Source organism: Mixophyes fleayi, chromosome 2 (genome assembly GCF_038048845.1).
Source record: "Mixophyes fleayi isolate aMixFle1 chromosome 2, aMixFle1.hap1, whole genome shotgun sequence".
Lineage (NCBI taxonomy): Eukaryota > Metazoa > Chordata > Amphibia > Anura > Limnodynastidae > Mixophyes > Mixophyes fleayi.
The window spans coordinates 182,076,777-182,103,168 of NC_134403.1; the positions used below are offsets into that span (position 1 = coordinate 182,076,777).

Below are 26,392 nucleotides of genomic sequence, written 5' to 3' on the forward strand. Positions count from 1 at the left end.
TTTGGATAATTTCAAACAATTTGAGACCCACACCTGCCAAATATTGATTTACAATTTTTGATTGAATATATATCTTTATTTTGTATAAAGGTACAGAAAACATACAATACATTACGTTCAAATGTATTACGTTGCAGCGAAGCTGTAAGCACAATACACCGTAAAACATAATCATTCATACTTTCTGGTACAATTCAAGACATTAGGAACAAGATATGACCAGGGATGCTGATGGGGGGTAGGGTACTAACTACCAGGGCCCAGGGGAGGGCTGGCAAATTTTAGCTCAGGGGACAAGACTCGATTCAGCAGCCAATTAGGAACCTTTTAAAGGAAAAAAATGCAGGTGGCCCAGTGACCCAGCCCAAAGTAGCCCTCTATGGGACCGACCCAAGGGGGAGATGCCTCCCGGCCCCCGAACCCAGCCTGCCCCTGCCCGGGCTGCACTGCAGATCACCAACTTTTTTATATTTTTTTTGCTTCTTCAAGTTTTATTTTAACTTTTCTGTTTTTGTTTTGTGTTTACCCAGTGTGTGTGTGTGGGGGGCTGCCATGGTAGACACCATATGTAGTCTGTGCATAGGCGGCCACATCATTCATTCATAGAATATTGTACTACAGCTGAATAGATTATGCGACCACTGTGAGTAGTATGCCATGTGGCCATCTATGGAAGGACCGCATAGGCTCCCTGCACTTCATGTCTGTAAGATAGTAGCTAAATCCCCTTCCGACTTCACCATGACAAATAAGCAAATGAGTGCTCAAAAGTAGAACAAAATATTCATTAAATTCAGTTGAGAACATTGTTGGTTCTAAATATAAATGCAGTATTCTTTATCACCATCCAAAAAATAAAACTAGAAATTCAACACGAAAAACGTTAAAAATCGCTATAATATTAAAAAGGCTGCCATGTCAGCTGGTGTCTTAATGGAAGAGTAGTTTGTTAAGACTATACTTTCAGGGATCATTTCTATAGTTTATACATTTGGAAATGTGCTCTAAAGTGTACAGACTCACCAACCATGAGGAAGAGTTTTAATGATTTCTCTTGAGTGTGAAGTGAGCTTGTAGTGCTGCTTTATGGTAGCTACTATCTGCTTTTGATGACTGTTTCTCTTTTCCTTTGTGGAAGAGTAGAGGAGTGAAATCACCAGCTGAGTGGTTGGGTTTCTGAATTGTCAACAACAGAGAATGTTTTGAAAGAACTTAAGCCGAGATTTCAGTATAGCTGGATTTGCTTTGCTGTTGTTTTTGTAAAGTTCTGTCTTATGATATTAGAAATGGTTTTCTTAATAAGGACAAGCTACTTTGGTCATATGGCCTGAGATTGGTGCAGCTGAGAGAACCTGGGTTATGTGCTTCTGTTGTAGTGAGCCAAAGATATCTAAAAATCATTGAGGAATGGGAAACCTTGTTGATAGAGTAAGACGAGGACCATGTTTTTTCCAATATTTCTTTTACAGCATATTTTTGTAATAGCCTGTCCATTAGACTGGGGCCATACTTGCTCTGCACTTACTTATTTATTCATCTCTTTGGTTTGTCACCTCAACTGTTGTTTTTAAATTTTACAGATTGGTGGGTGCAGATGACCCTATGAGCTCCTCACCACAATCTAGGGTAGAGGTGTGGCCTGAGGTTCCCCTTTTCAAGGGGGCGGCAAAAGTTCAGTTGCCCTGGGGAAACCTTCGACAAAACCCAGGGCTAAAGGGACACCACCGAGCTTTGCGGTGAAGGGGGGCCAAAAGACCCCTTTTGGTGTTGGAGATAAAGGGGACCTGACACTTTTAAGGAGGGCTTGATGTTCCGCACCCTGTGCACTTTTTTGTGTTTTTACACATTTTTTGCGCTCAGTGACCCAAAAGCATGATCCCAGGCTTTCAATATATAAGAGGATTTAAAAAAAATAAAAAAAAATGTAACTGGGAAAGCAATTTGTTGGTATTAGGTTATCAAAACATTTTATGTTGCATTGTTTGCGCGCCTCTGCTTGTTGGGAGTATGATGGCGTTACTTGTATGAGAGGTTAAAGGGCCCTTCTCACAAGCTTCCAGCCCATACATAGTTTTCTTTCCCATTATGAATGTTTTTAGTTCTTACTATTTTAATTCGGATCTGTATTTCATTGTAATTGTACCGGAATTTGTTTTTGGATAATTTCAAACAATTTGAGACCCACACCTGCCAAATATTGATTTACAATTTTTGATTGAATATGTATCTTTATTTTGTATAAAGGTACAGAAAACATACAATACATTACGTTCAAATGTATTACGTTGCAGCGAAGCTGTAAGCACAATACACCGTAAAACATAATCATTCATACTTTCTGGTACAATTCAAGACATTAGGAACAAGATATGACCAGGGATGCTGATGGGGGGTAGGGTACTAACTACCAGGGCCCAGGGGAGGGCTGGCAAATTTTAGCTCAGGGGACAAGACTCGATTCAGCAGCCAATTAGGAACCTTTTAAAGGAAAAAAATGCAGGTGGCCCAGTGACCCAGCCCAAAGTAGCCCTCTATGGGACCGACCCAAGGGGGAGATGCCTCCCGGCCCCCGAACCCAGCCTGCCCCTGCCCGGGCTGCACTGCAGATCACCAACTTTTTTATATTTTTTTTGCTTCTTCAAGTTTTATTTTAACTTTTCTGTTTTTGTTTTGTGTTTACCCAGTGTGTGTGTGGGGGGGGCTGCCATGGTAGACACCATATGTAGTCTGTGCATAGGCGGCCACATCATTCATTCATAGAATATTGTACTACAGCTGAATAGATTATGCGACCACTGTGAGTAGTATGCCATGTGGCCATCTATGGAAGGACCGCATAGGCTCCCTGCACTTCATGTCTGTAAGATAGTAGCTAAATCCCCTTCCGACTTCACCATGACAAATAAGCAAATGAGTGCTCAAAAGTAGAACAAAATATTCATTAAATTCAGTTGAGAACATTGTTGGTTCTAAATATAAATGCAGTATTCTTTATCACCATCCAAAAAATAAAACTAGAAATTCAACACGAAAAACGTTAAAAATCGCTATAATATTAAAAAGGCTGCCATGTCAGCTGGTGTCTTAATGGAAGAGTAGTTTGTTAAGACTATACTTTCAGGGATCATTTCTATAGTTTATACATTTGGAAATGTGCTCTAAAGTGTACAGACTCACCAACCATGAGGAAGAGTTTTAATGATTTCTCTTGAGTGTGAAGTGAGCTTGTAGTGCTGCTTTATGGTAGCTACTATCTGCTTTTGATGACTGTTTCTCTTTTCCTTTGTGGAAGAGTAGAGGAGTGAAATCACCAGCTGAGTGGTTGAGTTTCTGAATTGTCAACAACAGAGAATGTTTTGAAAGAACTTAAGCCGAGATTTCAGTATAGCTGGATTTGCTTTGCTGTTGTTTTTGTAAAGTTCTGTCTTATGATATTAGAAATGGTTTTCTTAATAAGGACAAGCTACTTTGGTCATCTGGCCTGAGATTGGTGCAGCTGAGAGAACCTGGGTTATGTGCTTCTGTTGTAGTGAGCCAAAGATATCTAAAAATCATTGAGGAATGGGAAACCTTGTTGATAGAGTAAGACGAGGACCATGTTTTTTCCAATATTTCTTTTACAGCATATTTTTGTAATAGCCTGTCCATTAGACTGGGGCCATACTTGCTCTGCACTTACTTATTTATTCATCTCTTTGGTTTGTCACCTCAACTGTTGTTTTTAAATTTTACAGATTGGTGGGTGCAGATGACCCTATGAGCTCCTCACCACAATCTAGGGTAGAGGTGTGGCCTGAGGTTCCCCTTTTCAAGGGGGCGGCAAAAGTTCAGTTGCCCTGGGGAAACCTTCGACAAAACCCAGGGCTAAAGGGACACCACCGAGCTTTGCGGTGAAGGGGGGCCAAAAGACCCCTTTTGGTGTTGGAGATAAAGGGGACCTGCCACTTTTAAGGAGGGCTTGATGTTCCGCACCCTGTGCACTTTTTTGTGTTTTTACACATTTTTTGCGCTCAGTGACCCAAAAGCATGATCCCAGGCTTTCAATATATAAGAGGAAATAAAAAAAAAAAAAAAAAAAAAAAAAAATGTAACTGGGGAAGCAATTTGTTGGTATTAGGTTATCAAAACATTTTATGTTGCATTGTTTGTGCGCCTCTGCTTGTTGAGAGTATGATGGCGTTACTTGTATGAGAGGTTAAAGGGCCCTTCTCACAAGCTTCCAGCCCATACATAGTTTTCTTTCCCATTATGAATGTTTTTAGTTCTTACTATTTTAATTCGGATCTGTATTTCATTGTAATTGTACCGGAATTTGTTTTTGGATAATTTCAAACAATTTGAGACCCACACCTGCCAAATATTGATTTACAATTTTTGATTGAATATGTATCTTTATTTTGTATAAAGGTACAGAAAACATACAATACATTACGTTCAAATGTATTACGTTGCAGCGAAGCTGTAAGCACAATACACCGTAAAACATAATCATTCATACTTTCTGGTACAATTCAAGACATTAGGAACAAGATATGACCAGGGATGCTGATGGGGGGTAGGGTACTAACTACCAGGGCCCAGGGGAGGGCTGGCAAATTTTAGCTCAGGGTACAAGACTCGATTCAGCAGCCAATTAGGAACCTTTTAAAGGAAAAAAATGCAGGTGGCCCAGTGACCCAGCCCAAAGTAGCCCTCTATGGGACCGACCCAAGGGGGAGATGCCTCCCGGCCCCCGAATTCAGCCTGCCCCTGCCCGGGCTGCACTGCAGATCACCAACTTTTTTATATTTTTTTTTGCTTCTTCAAGTTTTATTTTAACTTTTTTGTTTTTGTTTTGTGTTTACCCAGTGTGTGTGTGTGGGGGGCTGCCATGGTAGACACCATATGTAGTCTGTGCATAGGCGGCCACATCATTCATTCATAGAATATTGTACTACAGCTGAATAGATTATGCGACCACTGTGAGTAGTATGCCATGTGGCCATCTATGGAAGGACCGCATAGGCTCCCTGCACTTCATGTCTGTAAGATAGTAGCTAAATCCCCTTCCGACTTCACCATGACAAATAAGCAAATGAGTGCTCAAAAGTAGAACAAAATATTCATTAAATTCAGTTGAGAACATTGTTGGTTCTAAATATAAATGCAGTATTCTTTATCACCATCCAAAAAATAAAACTAGAAATTCAACACGGAAAACGTTAAAAATCGCTATAATATTAAAAAGGCTGCCATGTCAGCTGGTGTCTTAATGGAAGAGTAGTTTGTTAAGACTATACTGTCAGGGATCATTTCTATAGTTTATACATTTGGAAATGTGCTCTAAAGTATACAGACTCACCAACCATGAGGAAGAGTTTTAATGATTTCTCTTGAGTGTGAAGTGAGCTTGTAGTGCTGCTTTATGGTAGCTACTATCTGCTTTTGATGACTGTTTCTCTTTTCCTTTGTGGAAGAGTAGAGGAGTGAAATCACCAGCTGAGTGGTTGGGTTTCTGAATTGTCAACAACAGAGAATGTTATGAAAGAACTTAAGCCGAGATTTCAGTATAGCTGGATTTGCTTTGCTGTTGTATTTGTAAAGTTCTGTCTTATGATATTAGAAATGGTTTTCTTAATAAGGACAAGCTACTTTGGTCATCTGGCCTGAGATTGGTGCAGCTGAGAGAACCTGGGTTATGTGCTTCTGTTGTAGTGAGCCAAAGATATCTAAAAATCATTGAGGAATGGGAAACCTTGTTGATAGAGTAAGACGAGGACCATGTTTTTTCCAATATTTCTTTTACAGCATATTTTTGTAATAGCCTGTCCATTAGACTGGGGCCATACTTGCTCTGCACTTACTTATTTATTCATCTCTTTGGTTTGTCACCTCAACTGTTGTTTTTAAATTTTACAGATTGGTGGGTGCAGATGACCCTATGAGCTCCTCACCACAATCTAGGGTAGAGGTGTGGCCTGAGGTTCCCCTTTTCAAGGGGGCGGCAAAAGTTCAGTTGCCCTGGGGAAACCTTCGACAAAACCCAGGGCTAAAGGGACACCACCGAGCTTTGCGGTGAAGGGGGGCCAAAAGACCCCTTTTGGTGTTGGAGATAAAGGGGACCTGCCACTTTTAAGGAGGGCTTGATGTTCCGCACCCTGTGCACTTTTTTGTGTTTTTACACATTTTTTGCGCTCAGTGACCCAAAAGCATGATCCCAGGCTTTCAATATATAAGAGGAAATAAAAAAAATAAAAAAAAATGTAACTGGGGAAGCAATTTGTTGGTATTAGGTTATCAAAACATTTTATGTTGCATTGTTTGCGCGCCTCTGCTTGTTGGGAGTATGATGGCGTTACTTGTATGAGAGGTTAAAGGGCCCTTCTCACAAGCTTCCAGCCCATACATAGTTTTCTTTCCCATTATGAATGTTTTTAGTTCTTACTATTTTAATTCGGATCTGTATTTCATTGTAATTGTACCGGAATTTGTTTTTGGATAATTTCAAACAATTTGAGACCCACACCTGCCAAATATTGATTTACAATTTTTGATTGAATATGTATCTTTATTTTGTATAAAGGTACAGAAAACATACAATACATTACGTTCAAATGTATTACGTTGCAGCGAAGCTGTAAGCACAATACACCGTAAAACATAATCATTCATACTTTCTGGTACAATTCAAGACATTAGGAACAAGATATGACCAGGGATGCTGATGGGGGGTAGGGTACTAACTACCAGGGCCCAGGGGAGGGCTGGCAAATTTTAGCTCAGGGGACAAGACTCGATTCAGCAGCCAATTAGGAACCTTTTAAAGGAAAAAAATGCAGGTGGCCCAGTGACCCAGCCCAAAGTAGCCCTCTATGGGACCGACCCAAGGGGGAGATGCCTCCCGGCCCCCGAACCCAGCCTGCCCCTGCCCGGGCTGCACTGCAGATCACCAACTTTTTTATATTTTTTTTGCTTCTTCAAGTTTTATTTTAACTTTTCTGTTTTTGTTTTGTGTTTACCCAGTGTGTGTGTGTGGGGGGCTGCCATGGTAGACACCATATGTAGTCTGTGCATAGGCGGCCACATCATTCATTCATAGAATATTGTACTACAGCTGAATAGATTATGCGACCACTGTGAGTAGTATGCCATGTGGCCATCTATAGAAGGACCGCATAGGCTCCCTGCACTTCATGTCTGTAAGATAGTAGCTAAATCCCCTTCCGACTTCACCATGACAAATAAGCAAATGAGTGCTCAAAAGTAGAACAAAATATTCATTAAATTCAGTTGAGAACATTGTTGGTTCTAAATATAAATGCAGTATTCTTTATCACCATCCAAAAAATAAAACTAGAAATTCAACACGAAAAACGTTAAAAATCGCTATAATATTAAAAAGGCTGCCATGTCAGCTGGTGTCTTAATGGAAGAGTAGTTTGTTAAGACTATACTTTCAGGGATCATTTCTATAGTTTATACATTTGGAAATGTGCTCTAAAGTGTACAGACTCACCAACCATGAGGAAGAGTTTTAATGATTTCTCTTGAGTGTGAAGTGAGCTTGTAGTGCTGCTTTATGGTAGCTACTATCTGCTTTTGATGACTGTTTCTCTTTTCCTTTGTGGAAGTGTAGAGGAGTGAAATCACCAGCTGAGTGGTTGGGTTTCTGAATTGTCAACAACAGAGAATGTTATGAAAGAACTTAAGCCGAGATTTCAGTATAGCTGGATTTGCTTTGCTGTTGTATTTGTAAAGTTCTGTCTTATGATATTAGAAATGGTTTTCTTAATAAGGACAAGCTACTTTGGTCATCTGGCCTGAGATTGGTGCAGCTGAGAGAACCTGGGTTATGTGCTTCTGTTGTAGTGAGCCAAAGATATCTAAAAATCATTGAGGAATGGGAAACCTTGTTGATAGAGTAAGACGAGGACCATGTTTTTTCCAATATTTCTTTTACAGCATATTTTTGTAATAGCCTGTCCATTAGACTGGGGCCATACTTGCTCTGCACTTACTTATTTATTCATCTCTTTGGTTTGTCACCTCAACTGTTGTTTTTAAATTTTACAGATTGGTGGGTGCAGATGACCCTATGAGCTCCTCACCACAATCTAGGGTAGAGGTGTGGCCTGAGGTTCCCCTTTTCAAGGGGGCGGCAAAAGTTCAGTTGCCCTGGGGAAACCTTTGACAAAACCCAGGGCTAAAGGGACACCACCGAGCTTTGCGGTGAAGGGGGGCCAAAAGACCCCTTTTGGTGTTGGAGATAAAGGGGACCTGCCACTTTTAAGGAGGGCTTGATGTTCCGCACCCTGTGCACTTTTTTGTGTTTTTACACATTTTTTGCGCTCAGTGACCCAAAAGCATGATCCCAGGCTTTCAATATATAAGAGGAAATAAAAAAAATAAAAAAAAATGTAACTGGGGAAGCAATTTGTTGGTATTAGGTTATCAAAACATTTTATGTTGCATTGTTTGCGCGCCTCTGCTTGTTGGGAGTATGATGGCGTTACTTGTATGAGAGGTTAAAGGGCCCTTCTCACAAGCTTCCAGCCCATACATAGTTTTCTTTCCCATTATGAATGTTTTTAGTTCTTACTATTTTAATTCGGATCTGTATTTCATTGTAATTGTACCGGAATTTGTTTTTGGATAATTTCAAACAATTTGAGACCCACACCTGCCAAATATTGATTTACAATTTTTGATTGAATATGTATCTTTATTTTGTATAAAGGTACAGAAAACATACAATACATTACGTTCAAATGTATTACGTTGCAGCGAAGCTGTAAGCACAATACACCGTAAAACATAATCATTCATACTTTCTGGTACAATTCAAGACATTAGGAACAAGATATGACCAGGGATGCTGATGGGGGGTAGGGTACTAACTACCAGGGCCCAGGGGAGGGCTGGCAAATTTTAGCTCAGGGGACAAGACTCGATTCAGCAGCCAATTAGGAACCTTTTAAAGGAAAAAAATGCAGGTGGCCCAGTGACCCAGCCCAAAGTAGCCCTCTATGGGACCGACCCAAGGGGGAGATGCCTCCCGGCCCCCGAACCCAGCCTGCCCCTGCCCGGGCTGCACTGCAGATCACCAACTTTTTTATATTTTTTTTGCTTCTTCAAGTTTTATTTTAACTTTTCTGTTTTTGTTTTGTGTTTACCCAGTGTGTGTGTGTGGGGGGCTGCCATGGTAGACACCATATGTAGTCTGTGCATAGGCGGCCACATCATTCATTCATAGAATATTGTACTACAGCTGAATAGATTATGCGACCACTGTGAGTAGTATGCCATGTGGCCATCTATAGAAGGACCGCATAGGCTCCCTGCACTTCATGTCTGTAAGATAGTAGCTAAATCCCCTTCCGACTTCACCATGACAAATAAGCAAATGAGTGCTCAAAAGTAGAACAAAATATTCATTAAATTCAGTTGAGAACATTGTTGGTTCTAAATATAAATGCAGTATTCTTTATCACCATCCAAAAAATAAAACTAGAAATTCAACACGAAAAACGTTAAAAATCGCTATAATATTAAAAAGGCTGCCATGTCAGCTGGTGTCTTAATGGAAGAGTAGTTTGTTAAGACTATACTTTCAGGGATCATTTCTATAGTTTATACATTTGGAAATGTGCTCTAAAGTGTACAGACTCACCAACCATGAGGAAGAGTTTTAATGATTTCTCTTGAGTGTGAAGTGAGCTTGTAGTGCTACTTTATGGTAGCTACTATCTGCTTTTGATGACTGTTTCTCTTTTCCTTTGTGGAAGAGTAGAGGAGTGAAATCACCAGCTGAGTGGTTGGGTTTCTGAATTGTCAACAACAGAGAATGTTATGAAAGAACATAAGCCGAGATTTCAGTATAGCTGGATTTGCTTTGCTGTTGTTTTTGTAAAGTTCTGTCTTATGATATTAGAAATGGTTTTCTTAATAAGGACAAGCTACTTTGGTCATCTGGCCTGAGATTGGTGCAGCTGAGAGAACCTGGGTTATGTGCTTCTGTTGTAGTGAGCCAAAGATATCTAAAAATCATTGAGGAATGGGAAACCTTGTTGATAGAGTAAGACGAGGACCATGTTTTTTCCAATATTTCTTTTACAGCATATTTTTGTAATAGCCTGTCCATTAGACTGGGGCCATACTTGCTCTGCACTTACTTATTTATTCATCTCTTTGGTTTGTCACCTCAACTGTTGTTTTTAAATTTTACAGATTGGTGGGTGCAGATGACCCTATGAGCTCCTCACCACAATCTAGGGTAGAGGTGTGGCCTGAGGTTCCCCTTTTCAAGGGGGCGGCAAAAGTTCAGTTGCCCTGGGGAAACCTTCGACAAAACCCAGGGCTAAAGGGACACCACCGAGCTTTGCGGTGAAGGGGGGCCAAAAGACCCCTTTTGGTGTTGGAGATAAAGGGGACCTGCCACTTTTAAGGAGGGCTTGATGTTCCGCACCCTGTGCACTTTTTTGTGTTTTTACACATTTTTTGCGCTCAGTGACCCAAAAGCATGATCCCAGGCTTTCAATATATAAGAGGAAATAAAAAAAAAAAAAAAAAAAAAAAAAAAATGTAACTGGGGAAGCAATTTGTTGGTATTAGGTTATCAAAACATTTTATGTTGCATTGTTTGCGCGCCTCTGCTTGTTGGGAGTATGATGGCGTTACTTGTATGAGAGGTTAAAGGGCCCTTCTCACAAGCTTCCAGCCCATACATAGTTTTCTTTCCCATTATGAATGTTTTTAGTTCTTACTATTTTAATTCGGATCTGTATTTCATTGTAATTGTACCGGAATTTGTTTTTGGATAATTTCAAACAATTTGAGACCCACACCTGCCAAATATTGATTTACAATTTTTGATTGAATATGTATCTTTATTTTGTATAAAGGTACAGAAAACATACAATACATTACGTTCAAATGTATTACGTTGCAGCGAAGCTGTAAGCACAATACACCGTAAAACATAATCATTCATACTTTCTGGTACAATTCAAGACATTAGGAACAAGATATGACCAGGGATGCTGATGGGGGGTAGGGTACTAACTACCAGGGCCCAGGGGAGGGCTGGCAAATTTTAGCTCAGGGGACAAGACTCGATTCAGCAGCCAATTAGGAACCTTTTAAAGGAAAAAAATGCAGGTGGCCCAGTGACCCAGCCCAAAGTAGCCCTCTATGGGACCGACCCAAGGGGGAGATGCCTCCCGGCCCCCGAACCCAGCCTGCCCCTGCCCGGGCTGCACTGCAGATCACCAACTTTTTTATATTTTTTTTGCTTCTTCAAGTTTTATTTTAACTTTTCTGTTTTTGTTTTGTGTTTACCCAGTGTGTGTGTGTGGGGGGCTGCCATGGTAGACACCATATGTAGTCTGTGCATAGGCGGCCACATCATTCATTCATAGAATATTGTACTACAGCTGAATAGATTATGCGACCACTGTGAGTAGTATGCCATGTGGCCATCTATAGAAGGACCGCATAGGCTCCCTGCACTTCATGTCTGTAAGATAGTAGCTAAATCCCCTTCCGACTTCACCATGACAAATAAGCAAATGAGTGCTCAAAAGTAGAACAAAATATTCATTAAATTCAGTTGAGAACATTGTTGGTTCTAAATATAAATGCAGTATTCTTTATCACCATCCAAAAAATAAAACTAGAAATTCAACACGAAAAACGTTAAAAATCGCTATAATATTAAAAAGGCTGCCATGTCAGCTGGTGTCTTAATGGAAGAGTAGTTTGTTAAGACTATACTTTCAGGGATCATTTCTATAGTTTATACATTTGGAAATGTGCTCTAAAGTGTACAGACTCACCAACCATGAGGAAGAGTTTTAATGATTTCTCTTGAGTGTGAAGTGAGCTTGTAGTGCTGCTTTATGGTAGCTACTATCTGCTTTTGATGACTGTTTCTCTTTTCCTTTGTGGAAGTGTAGAGGAGTGAGATCACCAGCTGAGTGGTTGGGTTTCTGAATTGTCAACAACAGAGAATGTTATGAAAGAACTTAAGCCGAGATTTCAGTATAGCTGGATTTGCTTTGCTGTTGTATTTGTAAAGTTCTGTCTTATGATATTAGAAATGGTTTTCTTAATAAGGACAAGCTACTTTGGTCATCTGGCCTGAGATTGCTGCAGCTGAGAGAACCTGGGTTATGTGCTTCTGTTGTAGTGAGCCAAAGATATCTAAAAATCATTGAGGAATGGGAAACCTTGTTGATAGAGTAAGACGAGGACCATGTTTTTTCCAATATTTCTTTTACAGCATATTTTTGTAATAGCCTGTCCATTAGACTGGGGCCATACTTGCTCTGCACTTACTTATTTATTCATCTCTTTGGTTTGTCACCTCAACTGTTGTTTTTAAATTTTACAGATTGGTGGGTGCAGATGACCCTATGAGCTCCTCACCACAATCTAGGGTAGAGGTGTGGCCTGAGGTTCCCCTTTTCAAGGGGGTGGCAAAAGTTCAGTTGCCCTGGGGAAACCTTTGACAAAACCCAGGGCTAAAGGGACACCACCGAGCTTTGCGGTGAAGGGGGGCCAAAAGACCCCTTTTGGTGTTGGAGATAAAGGGGACCTGCCACTTTTAAGGAGGGCTTGATGTTCCGCACCCTGTGCACTTTTTTGTGTTTTTACACATTTTTTGCGCTCAGTGACCCAAAAGCATGATCCCAGGCTTTCAATATATAAGAGGAAATAAAAAAAATAAAAAAAAATGTAACTGGGGAAGCAATTTGTTGGTATTAGGTTATCAAAACATTTTATGTTGCATTGTTTGCGCGCCTCTGCTTGTTGGGAGTATGATGGCGTTACTTGTATGAGAGGTTAAAGGGCCCTTCTCACAAGCTTCCAGCCCATACATAGTTTTCTTTCCCATTATGAATGTTTTTAGTTCTTACTATTTTAATTCGGATCTGTATTTCATTGTAATTGTACCGGAATTTGTTTTTGGATAATTTCAAACAATTTGAGACCCACACCTGCCAAATATTGATTTACAATTTTTGATTGAATATGTATCTTTATTTTGTATAAAGGTACAGAAAACATACAATACATTACGTTCAAATGTATTACGTTGCAGCGAAGCTGTAAGCACAATACACCGTAAAACATAATCATTCATACTTTCTGGTACAATTCAAGACATTAGGAACAAGATATGACCAGGGATGCTGATGGGGGGTAGGGTACTAACTACCAGGGCCCAGGGGAGGGCTGGCAAATTTTAGCTCAGGGGACAAGACTCGATTCAGCAGCCAATTAGGAACCTTTTAAAGGAAAAAAATGCAGGTGGCCCAGTGACCCAGCCCAAAGTAGCCCTCTATGGGACCGACCCAAGGGGGAGATGCCTCCCGGCCCCCGAACCCAGCCTGCCCCTGCCCGGGCTGCACTGCAGATCACCAACTTTTTTATATTTTTTTTGCTTCTTCAAGTTTTATTTTAACTTTTCTGTTTTTGTTTTGTGTTTACCCAGTGTGTGTGTGTGGGGGGCTGCCATGGTAGACACCATATGTAGTCTGTGCATAGGCGGCCACATCATTCATTCATAGAATATTGTACTACAGCTGAATAGATTATGCGACCACTGTGAGTAGTATGCCATGTGGCCATCTATAGAAGGACCGCATAGGCTCCCTGCACTTCATGTCTGTAAGATAGTAGCTAAATCCCCTTCCGACTTCACCATGACAAATAAGCAAATGAGTGCTCAAAAGTAGAACAAAATATTCATTAAATTCAGTTGAGAACATTGTTGGTTCTAAATATAAATGCAGTATTCTTTATCACCATCCAAAAAATAAAACTAGAAATTCAACACGAAAAACGTTAAAAATCGCTATAATATTAAAAAGGCTGCCATGTCAGCTGGTGTCTTAATGGAAGAGTAGTTTGTTAAGACTATACTTTCAGGGATCATTTTTATAGTTTATACATTTGGAAATGTGCTCTAAAGTGTACAGACTCACCAACCATGAGGAAGAGTTTTAGTGATTTCTCTTGAGTGTGAAGTGAGCTTGTAGTGCTACTTTATGGTAGCTACTATCTGCTTTTGATGACTGTTTCTCTTTTCCTTTGTGGAAGAGTAGAGAAGTGAAATCACCAGCTGAGTGGTTGGGTTTCTGAATTGTCAACAACAGAGAATGTTATGAAAGAACATAAGCCGAGATTTCAGTATAGCTGGATTTGCTTTGCTGTTGTTTTTGTAAAGTTCTGTCTTATGATATTAGAAATGGTTTTCTTAATAAGGACAAGCTACTTTGGTCATCTGGCCTGAGATTGGTGCAGCTGAGAGAACCTGGGTTATGTGCTTCTGTTGTAGTGAGCCAAAGATATCTAAAAATCATTGAGGAATGGGAAACCTTGTTGATAGAGTAAGACGAGGACCATGTTTTTTCCAATATTTCTTTTACAGCATATTTTTGTAATAGCCTGTCCATTAGACTGGGGCCATACTTGCTCTGCACTTACTTATTTATTCATCTCTTTGGTTTGTCACCTCAACTGTTGTTTTTAAATTTTACAGATTGGTGGGTGCAGATGACCCTATGAGCTCCTCACCACAATCTAGGGTAGAGGTGTGGCCTGAGGTTCCCCTTTTTAAGGGGGCGGCAAAAGTTCAGTTGCCCTGGGGAAACCTTCGACAAAACCCAGGGCTAAAGGGACACCACCGAGCTTTGCGGTGAAGGGGGGCCAAAAGACCCCTTTTGGTGTTGGAGATAAAGGGGACCTGCCACTTTTAAGGAGGGCTTGATGTTCCGCACCCTGTGCACTTTTTTGTGTTTTTACACATTTTTTGCGCTCAGTGACCCAAAAGCATGATCCCAGGCTTTCAATATATAAGAGGAAATAAAAAAAATAAAAAAAAATGTAACTGGGGAAGCAATTTGTTGGTATTAGGTTATCAAAACATTTTATGTTGCATTGTTTGCGCGCCTCTGCTTGTTGGGAGTATGATGGCGTTACTTGTATGAGAGGTTAAAGGGCCCTTCTCACAAGCTTCCAGCCCATACATAGTTTTCTTTCCCATTATGAATGTTTTTAGTTCTTACTATTTTAATTCGGATCTGTATTTCATTGTAATTGTACCGGAATTTGTTTTTGGATAATTTCAAACAATTTGAGACCCACACCTGCCAAATATTGATTTACAATTTTTGATTGAATATGTATCTTTATTTTGTATAAAGGTACAGAAAACATACAATACATTACGTTCAAATGTATTACGTTGCAGCGAAGCTGTAAGCACAATACACCGTAAAACATAATCATTCATACTTTCTGGTACAATTCAAGACATTAGGAACAAGATATGACCAGGGATGCTGATGGGGGGTAGGGTACTAACTACCAGGGCCCAGGGGAGGGCTGGCAAATTTTAGCTCAGGGGACAAGACTCGATTCAGCAGCCAATTAGGAACCTTTTAAAGGAAAAAAATGCAGGTGGCCCAGTGACCCAGCCCAAAGTAGCCCTCTATGGGACCGACCCAAGGGGGAGATGCCTCCCGGCCCCCGAACCCAGCCTGCCCCTGCCCGGGCTGCACTGCAGATCACCAACTTTTTTATATTATTTTTGCTTCTTCAAGTTTTATTTTAACTTTTCTGTTTTTGTTTTGTGTTTACCCAGTGTGTGTGTGTGGGGGGCTGCCATGGTAGACACCATATGTAGTCTGTGCATAGGCGGCCACATCATTCATTCATAGAATATTGTACTACAGCTGAATAGATTATGCGACCACTGTGAGTAGTATGCCATGTGGCCATCTATAGAAGGACCGCATAGGCTCCCTGCACTTCATGTCTGTAAGATAGTAGCTAAATCCCCTTCCGACTTCACCATGACAAATAAGCAAATGAGTGCTCAAAAGTAGAACAAAATATTCATTAAATTCAGTTGAGAACATTGTTGGTTCTAAATATAAATGCAGTATTCTTTATCACCATCCAAAAAATAAAACTAGAAATTCAACACGAAAAACGTTAAAAATCGCTATAATATTAAAAAGGCTGCCATGTCAGCTGGTGTCTTAATGGAAGAGTAGTTTGTTAAGACTATACTTTCAGGGATCATTTCTATAGTTTATACATTTGGAAATGTGCTCTAAAGTGTACAGACTCACCAACCATGAGGAAGAGTTTAAATGATTTCTCTTGAGTGTGAAGTGAGCTTGTAGTGCTGCTTTATGGTAGCTACTATCTGCTTTTGATGACTGTTTCTCTTTTCCTTTGTGGAAGAGTAGAGGAGTGAAATCACCAGCTGAGTGGTTGGGTTTCTGAATTGTCAACAAAAGAGAATGTTATGAAAGAACTTAAGCTGAGATTTCAGTATAGCTGGATTTGCTTTGCTGTTGTTTTTGTAAAGTTCTGTCTTATGATATTAGAAATGGTTTTCTTAATAAGGACAAGCTACTTTGGTCATCTGGCCTGAGATTGGTGCAGCTGAGAGAACCTGGGTTATGTGCTTCTGTTGTAGTGAGCCAAAGATATCTAAAAATCATTGAGGAATGGGAAACCTTGTTGATAGAGTAAGACGAGGACCATGTTTTTTCCAATATTTCTTTTACAGCATATTTTTGTAATAGCCTGTCCATTAGACTGGGGCCATACTTGCTCTGCACTTACTTATTTATTCATCTCTTTGGTTTGTCACCTCAACTGTTGTTTTTAAATTTTACAGATTGGTGGGTGCAGATGACCCTATGAGCTCCTCACCACAATCTAGGGTAGAGGTGTGGCCTGAGGTTCCCCTTTTCAAGGGGGCGGCAAAAGTTCAGTTGCCCTGGGGAAACCTTTGACAAAACCCAGGGCTAAAGGGACACCACCGAGCTTTGCGGTGAAGGGGGGCCAAAAGACCCCTTTTGGTGTTGGAGATAAAGGGGACCTGTCACTTTTAAGGAGGGCTTGATGTTCCGCACCCTGTGCACTTTTTTGTGTTTTTACACATTTTTTGCGCTCAGTGACCCAAAAGCATGATCCCAGGCTTTCAATATATAAGAGGAAATTTAAAAAAAAAAAAAAAAAAAATGTAACTGGGGAAGCAATTTGTTGGTATTAGGTTATCAAAACATTTTATGTTGCATTGTTTGCGCGCCTCTGCTTGTTGGGAGTATGATGGCGTTACTTGTATGAGAGGTTAAAGGGCCCTTCTCACAAGCTTCCAGCCCATACATAGTTTTCTTTCCCATTATGAATGTTTTTAGTTCTTACTATTTTAATTCGGATCTGTATTTCATTGTAATTGTACCGGAATTTGTTTTTGGATAATTTCAAACAATTTGAGACCCACACCTGCCAAATATTGATTTACAATTTTTGATTGAATATGTATCTTTATTTTGTATAAAGGTACAGAAAACATACAATACATTACGTTCAAATGTATTACGTTGCAGCGAAGCTGTAAGCACAATACACCGTAAAACATAATCATTCATACTTTCTGGTACAATTCAAGACATTAGGAACAAGATATGACCAGGGATGCTGATGGGGGGTAGGGTACTAACTACCAGGGCCCAGGGGAGGGCTGGCAAATTTTAGCTCAGGGGACAAGACTCGATTCAGCAGCCAATTAGGAACCTTTTAAAGGAAAAAAATGCAGGTGGCCCAGTGACCCAGCCCAAAGTAGCCCTCTATGGGACCGACCCAAGGGGGAGATGCCTCCCGGCCCCCGAACCCAGCCTGCCCCTGCCCGGGCTGCACTGCAGATCACCAACTTTTTTATATTTTTTTTGCTTCTTCAAGTTTTATTTTAACTTTTCTGTTTTTGTTTTGTGTTTACCCAGTGTGTGTGTGTGGGGGGCTGCCATGGTAGACACCATATGTAGTCTGTGCATAGGCGGCCACATCATTCATTCATAGAATATTGTACTACAGCTGAATAGATTATGCGACCACTGTGAGTAGTATGCCATGTGGCCATCTATAGAAGGACCGCATAGGCTCCCTGCACTTCATGTCTGTAAGATAGTAGCTAAATCCCCTTCCGACTTCACCATGACAAATAAGCAAATGAGTGCTCAAAAGTAGAACAAAATATTCATTAAATTCAGTTGAGAACATTGTTGGTTCTAAATATAAATGCAGTATTCTTTATCACCATCCAAAAAATAAAACTAGAAATTCAACACGAAAAACGTTAAAAATCGCTATAATATTAAAAAGGCTGCCATGTCAGCTGGTGTTTTAATGGAAGAGTAGTTTGTTAAGACTATACTTTCAGGGATCATTTCTATAGTTTATACATTTGGAAATGTGCTCTAAAGTGTACAGACTCACCAACCATGAGGAAGAGTTTTAATGATTTCTCTTGAGTGTGAAGTGAGCTTGTAGTGCTGCTTTATGGTAGCTACTATCTGCTTTTGATGACTGTTTCTCTTTTCCTTTGTGGAAGAGTAGAGGAGTGAAATCACCAGCTGAGTGGTTGGGCTTCTGAATTGTCAACAACAGAGAATGTTATGAAAGAACTTAAGCCGAGATTTCAGTATAGCTGGATTTGCTTTGCTGTTGTTTTTGTAAAGTTCTGTCTTATGATATTAGAAATGGTTTTCTTAATAAGGACAAGCTACTTTGGTCATCTGGCCTGAGATTGGTGCAGCTGAGAGAACCTGGGTTATGTGCTTCTGTTGTAGTGAGCCAAAGATATCTAAAAATCATTGAGGAATGGGAAACCTTGTTGATAGAGTAAGACGAGGACCATGTTTTTTCCAATATTTCTTTTACAGCATATTTTTGTAATAGCCTGTCCATTAGACTGGGGCCATACTTGCTCTGCACTTACTTATTTATTCATCTCTTTGGTTTGTCACCTCAACTGTTGTTTTTAAATTTTACAGATTGGTGGGTGCAGATGACCCTATGAGCTCCTCACCACAATCTAGGGTAGAGGTGTGGCCTGAGGTTCCCCTTTTCAAGGGGGCGGCAAAAGTTCAGTTGCCCTGGGGAAACCTTCGACAAAACCCAGGGCTAAAGGGACACCACCGAGCTTTGCGGTGAAGGGGGGCCAAAAGACCCCTTTTGGTGTTGGAGATAAAGGGGACCTGCCACTTTTAAGGAGGGCTTGATGTTCCGCACCCTGTGCACTTTTTTGTGTTTTTACACATTTTTTGCGCTCAGTGACCCAAAAGCATGATCCCAGGCTTTCAATATATAAGAGGAAATAAAAAAAATAAAAAAAAATGTAACTGGGGAAGCAATTTGTTGGTATTAGGTTATCAAAACATTTTATGTTGCATTGTTTGCGCGCCTCTGCTTGTTGGGAGTATGATGGCGTTACTTGTATGAGAGGTTAAAGGGCCCTTCTCACAAGCTTCCAGCCCATACATAGTTTTCTTTCCCATTATGAATGTTTTTAGTTCTTACTATTTTAATTCGGATCTGTATTTCATTGTAATTGTACCGGAATTTGTTTTTGGATAATTTCAAACAATTTGAGACCCACACCTGCCAAATATTGATTTACAATTTTTGATTGAATATGTATCTTTATTTTGTATAAAGGTACAGAAAACATACAATACATTACGTTCAAATGTATTACGTTGCAGCGAAGCTGTAAGCACAATACACCGTAAAACATAATCATTCATACTTTCTGGTACAATTCAAGACATTAGGAACAAGATATGACCAGGGATGCTGATGGGGGGTAGGGTACTAACTACCAGGGCCCAGGGGAGGGCTGGCAAATTTTAGCTCAGGGGACAAGACTCGATTCAGCAGCCAATTAGGAACCTTTTAAAGGAAAAAAATGCAGGTGGCCCAGTGACCCAGCCCAAAGTAGCCCTCTATGGGACCGACCCAAGGGGGAGATGCCTCCCGGCCCCCGAACCCAGCCTGCCCCTGCCCGGGCTGCACTGCAGATCACCAACTTTTTTATATTTTTTTTGCTTCTTCAAGTTTTATTTTAACTTTTCTGTTTTTGTTTTGTGTTTACCCAGTGTGTGTGTGTGGGGGGCTGCCATGGTAGACACCATATGTAGTCTGTGCATAGGCGGCCACATCATTCATTCATAGAATATTGTACTACAGCTGAATAGATTATGCGACCACTGTGAGTAGTATGCCATGTGGCCATCTATAGAAGGACCGCATAGGCTCCCTGCACTTCATGTCTTTAAGATAGTAGCTAAATCCCCTTCCGACTTCACCATGACAAATAAGCAAATGAGTGCTCAAAAGTAGAACAAAATATTCATTAAATTCAGTTGAGAACATTGTTGGTTCTAAATATAAATGCAGTATTCTTTATCACCATCCAAAAAATAAAACTAGAAATTCAACACGAAAAACGTTAAAAATCGCTATAATATTAAAAAGGCTGCCATGTCAGCTGGTGTCTTAATGGAAGAGTAGTTTGTTAAGACTATACTTTCAGGAATCATTTCTATAGTTTATACATTTGGAAATGTGCTCTAAAGTGTACAGACTCACCAACCATGAGGAAGAGTTTTAATGATTTCTCTTGAGTGTGAAGTGAGCTTGCAGTGCTGCTTTATGGTAGCTACTATCTGCTTTTGATGACTGTTTCTCTTTTCCTTTGTGGAAGAGTAGAGGAGTGAAATCACCAGCTGAGTGGTTGGGCTTCTGAATTGTCAACAACAGAGAATGTTATGAAAGAACTTAAGCCGAGATTTCAGTATAGCTGGATTTGCTTTGCTGTTGTTTTTGTAAAGTTCTGTCTTATGATATTAGAAATGGTTTTCTTAATAAGGACAAGCTACTTTGGTCATCTGGCCTGAGATTGGTGCAGCTGAGAGAACCTGGGTTATGTGCTTCTGTTGTAGTGAGCCAAAGATATCTAAAAATCATTGAGGAATGGGAAACCTTGTTGATAGAGTAAGACGAGGACCATGTTTTTTCCAATATTTCTTTTACAGCATATTTTTGTAATAGCCTGTCCATTAGACTGGGGCCATACTTGCTCTGCACTTACTTATTTATTCATCTCTTTGGTTTGTCACCTCAACTGTTGTTTTTACATTTTACAGATTGGTGGGTGCAGATGACCCTATGAGCTCCTCACCACAATCTAGGGTAGAGGTGTGGCCTGAGGTTCCCCTTTTCAAGGGGGCGGCAAAAGTTCAGTTGCCCTGGGGAAACCTTCGACAAAACCCAGGGCTAAAGGGACACCACCGAGCTTTGCGGTGAAGGGGGGCCAAAAGACCCCTTTTGGTGTTGGAGATAAAGGGGACCTGCCACTTTTAAGGAGGGCTTGATGTTCCGCACCCTGTGCACTTTTTTGTGTTTTTACACATTTTTTGCGCTCAGTGACCCAAAAGCATGATCCCAGGCTTTCAATATATAAGAGGAAATAAAAAAAATAAAAAAAAATGTAACTGGGGAAGCAATTTGTTGGTATTAGGTTATCAAAACATTTTATGTTGCATTGTTTGCGCGCCTCTGCTTGTTGGGAGTATGATGGCGTTACTTGTATGAGAGGTTAAAGGGCCCTTCTCACAAGCTTCCAGCCCATACATAGTTTTCTTTCCCATTATGAATGTTTTTAGTTCTTACTATTTTAATTCGGATCTGTATTTCATTGTAATTGTACCGGAATTTGTTTTTGGATAATTTCAAACAATTTGAGACCCACACCTGCCAAATATTGATTTACAATTTTTGATTGAATATGTATCTTTATTTTGTATAAAGGTACAGAAAACATACAATACATTACGTTCAAATGTATTACGTTGCAGCGAAGCTGTAAGCACAATACACCGTAAAACATAATCATTCATACTTTCTGGTACAATTCAAGACATTAGGAACAAGATATGACCAGGGATGCTGATGGGGGGTAGGGTACTAACTACCAGGGCCCAGGGGAGGGCTGGCAAATTTTAGCTCAGGGGACAAAACTCGATTCAGCAGCCAATTAGGAACCTTTTAAAGGAAAAAAATGCAGGTGGCCCAGTGACCCAGCCCAAAGTAGCCCTCTATGGGACCGACCCAAGGGGGAGATGCCTCCCGGCCCCCGAACCCAGCCTGCCCCTGCCCGGGCTGCACTGCAGATCACCAACTTTTTTATATTTTTTTTGCTTCTTCAAGTTTTATTTTAACTTTTCTGTTTTTGTTTTGTGTTTACCCAGTGTGTGTGTGTGGGGGGCTGCCATGGTAGACACCATATGTAGTCTGTGCATAGGCGGCCACATCATTCATTCATAGAATATTGTACTACAGCTGAATAGATTATGCGACCACTGTGAGTAGTATGCCATGTGGCCATCTATAGAAGGACCGCATAGGCTCCCTGCACTTCATGTCTGTAAGATAGTAGCTAAATCCCCTTCCGACTTCACCATGACAAATAAGCAAATGAGTGCTCAAAAGTAGAACAAAATATTCATTAAATTCAGTTGAGAACATTGTTGGTTCTAAATATAAATGCAGTATTCTTTATCACCATCCAAAAAATAAAACTAGAAATTCAACACGAAAAACGTTAAAAATCGCTATAATATTAAAAAGGCTGCCATGTCAGCTGGTGTCTTAATGGAAGAGTAGTTTGTTAAGACTATACTTTCAGGAATCATTTCTATAGTTTATACATTTGGAAATGTGCTCTAAAGTGTACAGACTCACCAACCATGAGGAAGAGTTTTAATGATTTCTCTTGAGTGTGAAGTGAGCTTGTAGTGCTGCTTTATGGTAGCTACTATCTGCTTTTGATGACTGTTTCTCTTTTCCTTTGTGGAAGAGTAGAGGAGTGAAATCACCAGCTGAGTGGTTGGGCTTCTGAATTGGTTGGGCTTCTGAATTGTCAACAACAGAGAATGTTATGAAAGAACTTAAGCCGAGATTTCAGTATAGCTGGATTTGCTTTGCTGTTGTTTTTGTAAAGTTCTGTCTTATGATATTAGAAATGGTTTTCTTAATAAGGACAAGCTACTTTGGTCATCTGGCCTGAGATTGGTGCAGCTGAGAGAACCTGGGTTATGTGCTTCTGTTGTAGTGAGCCAAAGATATCTAAAAATCATTGAGGAATGGGAAACCTTGTTGATAGAGTAAGACGAGGACCATGTTTTTTCCAATATTTCTTTTACAGCATATTTTTGTAATAGCCTGTCCATTAGACTGGGGCCATACTTGCTCTGCACTTACTTATTATTCATCTCTTTGGTTTGTCACCTCAACTGTTGTTTTTAATTTTACAGATTGGTGGGTGCAGATGACCCTATGAGCTCCTCACCACAATCTAGGTAGAGGTGTGGCCTGAGGTTCCCCTTTTCAAGGGGGCGGCAAAAGTTCAGTTGCCCTGGGGAAACCTTCGACAAAACCCAGGGCTAAAGGGACACCACCGAGCTTTGCGGTGAAGGGGGGCCAAAAGACCCCTTTTGGTGTTGGAGATAAAGGGGACCTGCCACTTTTAAGGAGGGCTTGATGTTCCGCACCCTGTGCAACTTTTTTGTGTTTTTACACATTTTTTGCGCTCAGTGACCCAAAAGCATGATCCCAGGCTTTCATATATAAGAGGAAATAAAAAAAATAAAAAAAAATGTAACTGGGGAAGCAATTTGTTGTATTAGGTTATCAAAACATTTTATGTTGCATTGTTTGCGCGCCTCTGCTTGTTGGGAGTATGATGGCGTTACTTGTATGAGAGGTTAAAGGGCCCTTCTCACAAGCTTCCAGCCCATACATAGTTTTCTTTCCCATTATGAATGTTTTTAGTTCTTACTATTTTAATTCGGATCTGTATTTCATTGTAATTGTACCGGAATTTGTTTTTGGATAATTTCAAACAATTTGAGACCCACACTTGCCAAATATTGATTTACAATTTTTGATTGAATATGTATCTTTATTTTGTATAAAGGTACAGAAAACATACAATACATTACGTTCAAATGTATTACGTTGCAGCGAAGCTGTAAGCACAATACACCGTAAAACATAATCATTCATACTTTCTGGTACAATTCAAGACATTAGGAACAAGATATGACCAGGGATGCTGATGGGGGGTAGGGTACTAACTACCAGGGCCCAGGGGAGGGCTGGCAAATTTTAGCTCAGGGGACAAGACTCGATTCAGCAGCCAATTAGGAACCTTTTAAAGGAAAAAAATGCAGGTGGCCCAGTGACCCAGCCCAAAGTAGCCCTCTATGGGACCGACCCAAGGGGGAGATGCCTCCCGGCCCCCGAACCCAGCCTGCCCCTGCCCGGGCTGCACTGCAGATCACCAACTTTTTTATATTTTTTTTGCTTCTTCAAGTTTTATTTTAACTTTTCTGTTTTTGTTTTGTGTTTACCCAGTGTGTGTGTGTGGGGGCTGCCATGGTAGACACCATATGTAGTCTGTGCATAGGCGGCCACATCATTCATTCATAGAATATTGTACTACAGCTGAATAGATTATGCGACCACTGTGAGTAGTATGCCATGTGGCCATCTATAGAAGGACCGCATAGGCTCCCTGCACTTCATGTCTTTAAGATAGTAGCTAAATCCCCTTCCGACTTCACCATGACAAATAAGCAAATGAGTGCTCAAAAGTAGAACAAAATATTCATTAAATTCAGTTGAGAACATTGTTGGTTCTAAATATAAATGCAGTATTCTTTATCACCATCCAAAAAATAAAACTAGAAATTCAACACGAAAAACGTTAAAAATCGCTATAATATTAAAAAGGCTGCCATGTCAGCTGGTGTCTTAATGGAAGAGTAGTTTGTTAAGACTATACTTTCAGGAATCATTTCTATAGTTTATACATTTGGAAATGTGCTCTAAAGTGTACAGACTCACCAACCATGAGGAAGAGTTTTAATGATTTCTCTTGAGTGTGAAGTGAGCTTGTAGTGCTGCTTTATGGTAGCTACTATCTGCTTTTGATGACTGTTTCTCTTTTCCTTTGTGAAGAGTAGAGGAGTGAAATCACCAGCTGAGTGGTTGGGCTTCTGAATTGTCAACAACAGAGAATGTTATGAAAGAACTTAAGCCGAGATTTCAGTATAGCTGGATTTGCTTTGCTGTTGTTTTTGTAAAGTTCTGTCTTATGATATTAGAAATGGTTTTCTTAATAAGGACAAGCTACTTTGGTCATCTGGCCTGAGATTGGTGCAGCTGAGAGAACCTGGGTTATGTGCTTCTGTTGTAGTGAGCCAAAGATATCTAAAAATCATTGAGGAATGGAAACCTTGTTGATAGAGTAAGACGAGGACCATGTTTTTCCAATATTTCTTTTACAGCATATTTTTGTAATAGCCTGTCCATTAGACTGGGGCCATACTTGCTCTGCACTTACTTATTTATTCATCTCTTTGGTTTGTCACCTCAACTGTTGTTTTTAAATTTTACAGATTGGTGGGTGCAGATGACCCTATGAGCTCCTCACCACAATCTAGGGTAGAGGTGTGGCCTGAGGTTCCCCTTTTCAAGGGGGCGGCAAAAGTTCAGTTGCCCTGGGGAAACCTTCGACAAAACCCAGGGCTAAAGGGACACCACCGAGCTTTGCGGTGAAGGGGGGCCAAAAGACCCCTTTTGGTGTTGGAGATAAAGGGGACCTGCACTTTAAGGAGGGCTTGATGTTCCGCACCCTGTGCACTTTTTTGTGTTTTTACACATTTTTGCGCTCAGTGACCCAAAAGCATGATCCCAGGCTTTCAATATATAAGAGGAAATAAAAAAATAAAAAAAAATGTAACTGGGGAAGCAATTTGTTGGTATTAGGTTATCAAAACATTTTATGTTGCATTGTTTGCGCGCCTCTGCTTGTTGGGAGTATGATGGCGTTACTTGTATGAGAGGTTAAAGGGCCCTTCTCACAAGCTTCCAGCCCATACATAGTTTTCTTTCCCATTATGAATGTTTTTAGTTCTTACTATTTTAATTCGGATCTGTATTTCATTGTAATTGTACCGGAATTTGTTTTTGGATAATTTCAAACAATTTGAGACCCACACCTGCCAAATATTGATTTACAATTTTGATTGAATATGTATCTTTATTTTGTATAAAGGTACAGAAAACATACAATACATTACGTTCAAATGTATTACGTTGCAGCGAAGCTGTAAGCACAATACACCGTAAAACATAATCATTCATACTTTCTGGTACAATTCAAGACATTAGGAACAAGATATGACCAGGGATGCTGATGGGGGGTAGGGTACTAACTACCAGGGCCCAGGGGAGGGCTGGCAAATTTTAGCTCAGGGACAAGACTCGATTCAGCAGCCAATTAGGAACCTTTTAAAGGAAAAAAATGCAGGTGGCCCAGTGACCCAGCCCAAAGTAGCCCTCTATGGGACCGACCCAAGGGGGAGATGCCTCCCGGCCCCCGAACCCAGCCTGCCCCTGCCCGGGCTGCACTGCAGATCACCAACTTTTTTATATTTTTTTTGCTTCTTCAAGTTTTATTTTAACTTTTCTGTTTTTGTTT

At 40.4% G+C, this 26,392-nt stretch overlaps 12 non-coding genes across 12 annotated transcripts; all 12 read left to right on the plus strand.

Moving 5' to 3' along the window:
- The first annotated feature begins 951 nt into the window (after nt 1–951).
- LOC142142116 (small nucleolar RNA U3) lies at nt 952–1,169 on the plus strand. The gene has a single exon (XR_012689054.1). It is a non-coding gene; the product is annotated as a small nucleolar RNA U3 (small nucleolar RNA).
- A 1,936-nt stretch (nt 1,170–3,105) lies between these two features.
- Nucleotides 3,106–3,323, plus strand: LOC142142117 (small nucleolar RNA U3). Its single transcript, XR_012689055.1, has one exon. It is a non-coding gene; the product is annotated as a small nucleolar RNA U3 (small nucleolar RNA).
- A 1,946-nt stretch (nt 3,324–5,269) lies between these two features.
- LOC142142180 (small nucleolar RNA U3) lies at nt 5,270–5,487 on the plus strand. Its single transcript, XR_012689109.1, has one exon. It is a non-coding gene; the product is annotated as a small nucleolar RNA U3 (small nucleolar RNA).
- A 1,936-nt stretch (nt 5,488–7,423) lies between these two features.
- LOC142142169 (small nucleolar RNA U3) lies at nt 7,424–7,641 on the plus strand. Its single transcript, XR_012689099.1, has one exon. It is a non-coding gene; the product is annotated as a small nucleolar RNA U3 (small nucleolar RNA).
- A 1,936-nt stretch (nt 7,642–9,577) lies between these two features.
- On the plus strand, nt 9,578–9,795 carry LOC142142063 (small nucleolar RNA U3). Its single transcript, XR_012689005.1, has one exon. It is a non-coding gene; the product is annotated as a small nucleolar RNA U3 (small nucleolar RNA).
- Nucleotides 9,796–11,741: 1,946 nt separating this feature from the next.
- On the plus strand, nt 11,742–11,959 carry LOC142142177 (small nucleolar RNA U3). Its single transcript, XR_012689107.1, has one exon. It is a non-coding gene; the product is annotated as a small nucleolar RNA U3 (small nucleolar RNA).
- Nucleotides 11,960–13,895: 1,936 nt separating this feature from the next.
- LOC142142080 (small nucleolar RNA U3) lies at nt 13,896–14,113 on the plus strand. Its single transcript, XR_012689021.1, has one exon. It is a non-coding gene; the product is annotated as a small nucleolar RNA U3 (small nucleolar RNA).
- Nucleotides 14,114–16,049: 1,936 nt separating this feature from the next.
- LOC142142083 (small nucleolar RNA U3) lies at nt 16,050–16,267 on the plus strand. The gene has a single exon (XR_012689024.1). It is a non-coding gene; the product is annotated as a small nucleolar RNA U3 (small nucleolar RNA).
- Nucleotides 16,268–18,207: 1,940 nt separating this feature from the next.
- LOC142142118 (small nucleolar RNA U3) lies at nt 18,208–18,425 on the plus strand. The gene has a single exon (XR_012689056.1). It is a non-coding gene; the product is annotated as a small nucleolar RNA U3 (small nucleolar RNA).
- A 1,936-nt stretch (nt 18,426–20,361) lies between these two features.
- LOC142142163 (small nucleolar RNA U3) lies at nt 20,362–20,579 on the plus strand. Its single transcript, XR_012689094.1, has one exon. It is a non-coding gene; the product is annotated as a small nucleolar RNA U3 (small nucleolar RNA).
- A 1,936-nt stretch (nt 20,580–22,515) lies between these two features.
- On the plus strand, nt 22,516–22,733 carry LOC142142072 (small nucleolar RNA U3). Its single transcript, XR_012689014.1, has one exon. It is a non-coding gene; the product is annotated as a small nucleolar RNA U3 (small nucleolar RNA).
- Nucleotides 22,734–24,681: 1,948 nt separating this feature from the next.
- LOC142142155 (small nucleolar RNA U3) lies at nt 24,682–24,898 on the plus strand. Its single transcript, XR_012689087.1, has one exon. It is a non-coding gene; the product is annotated as a small nucleolar RNA U3 (small nucleolar RNA).
- Nucleotides 24,899–26,392: the final 1,494 nt, after the last annotated feature.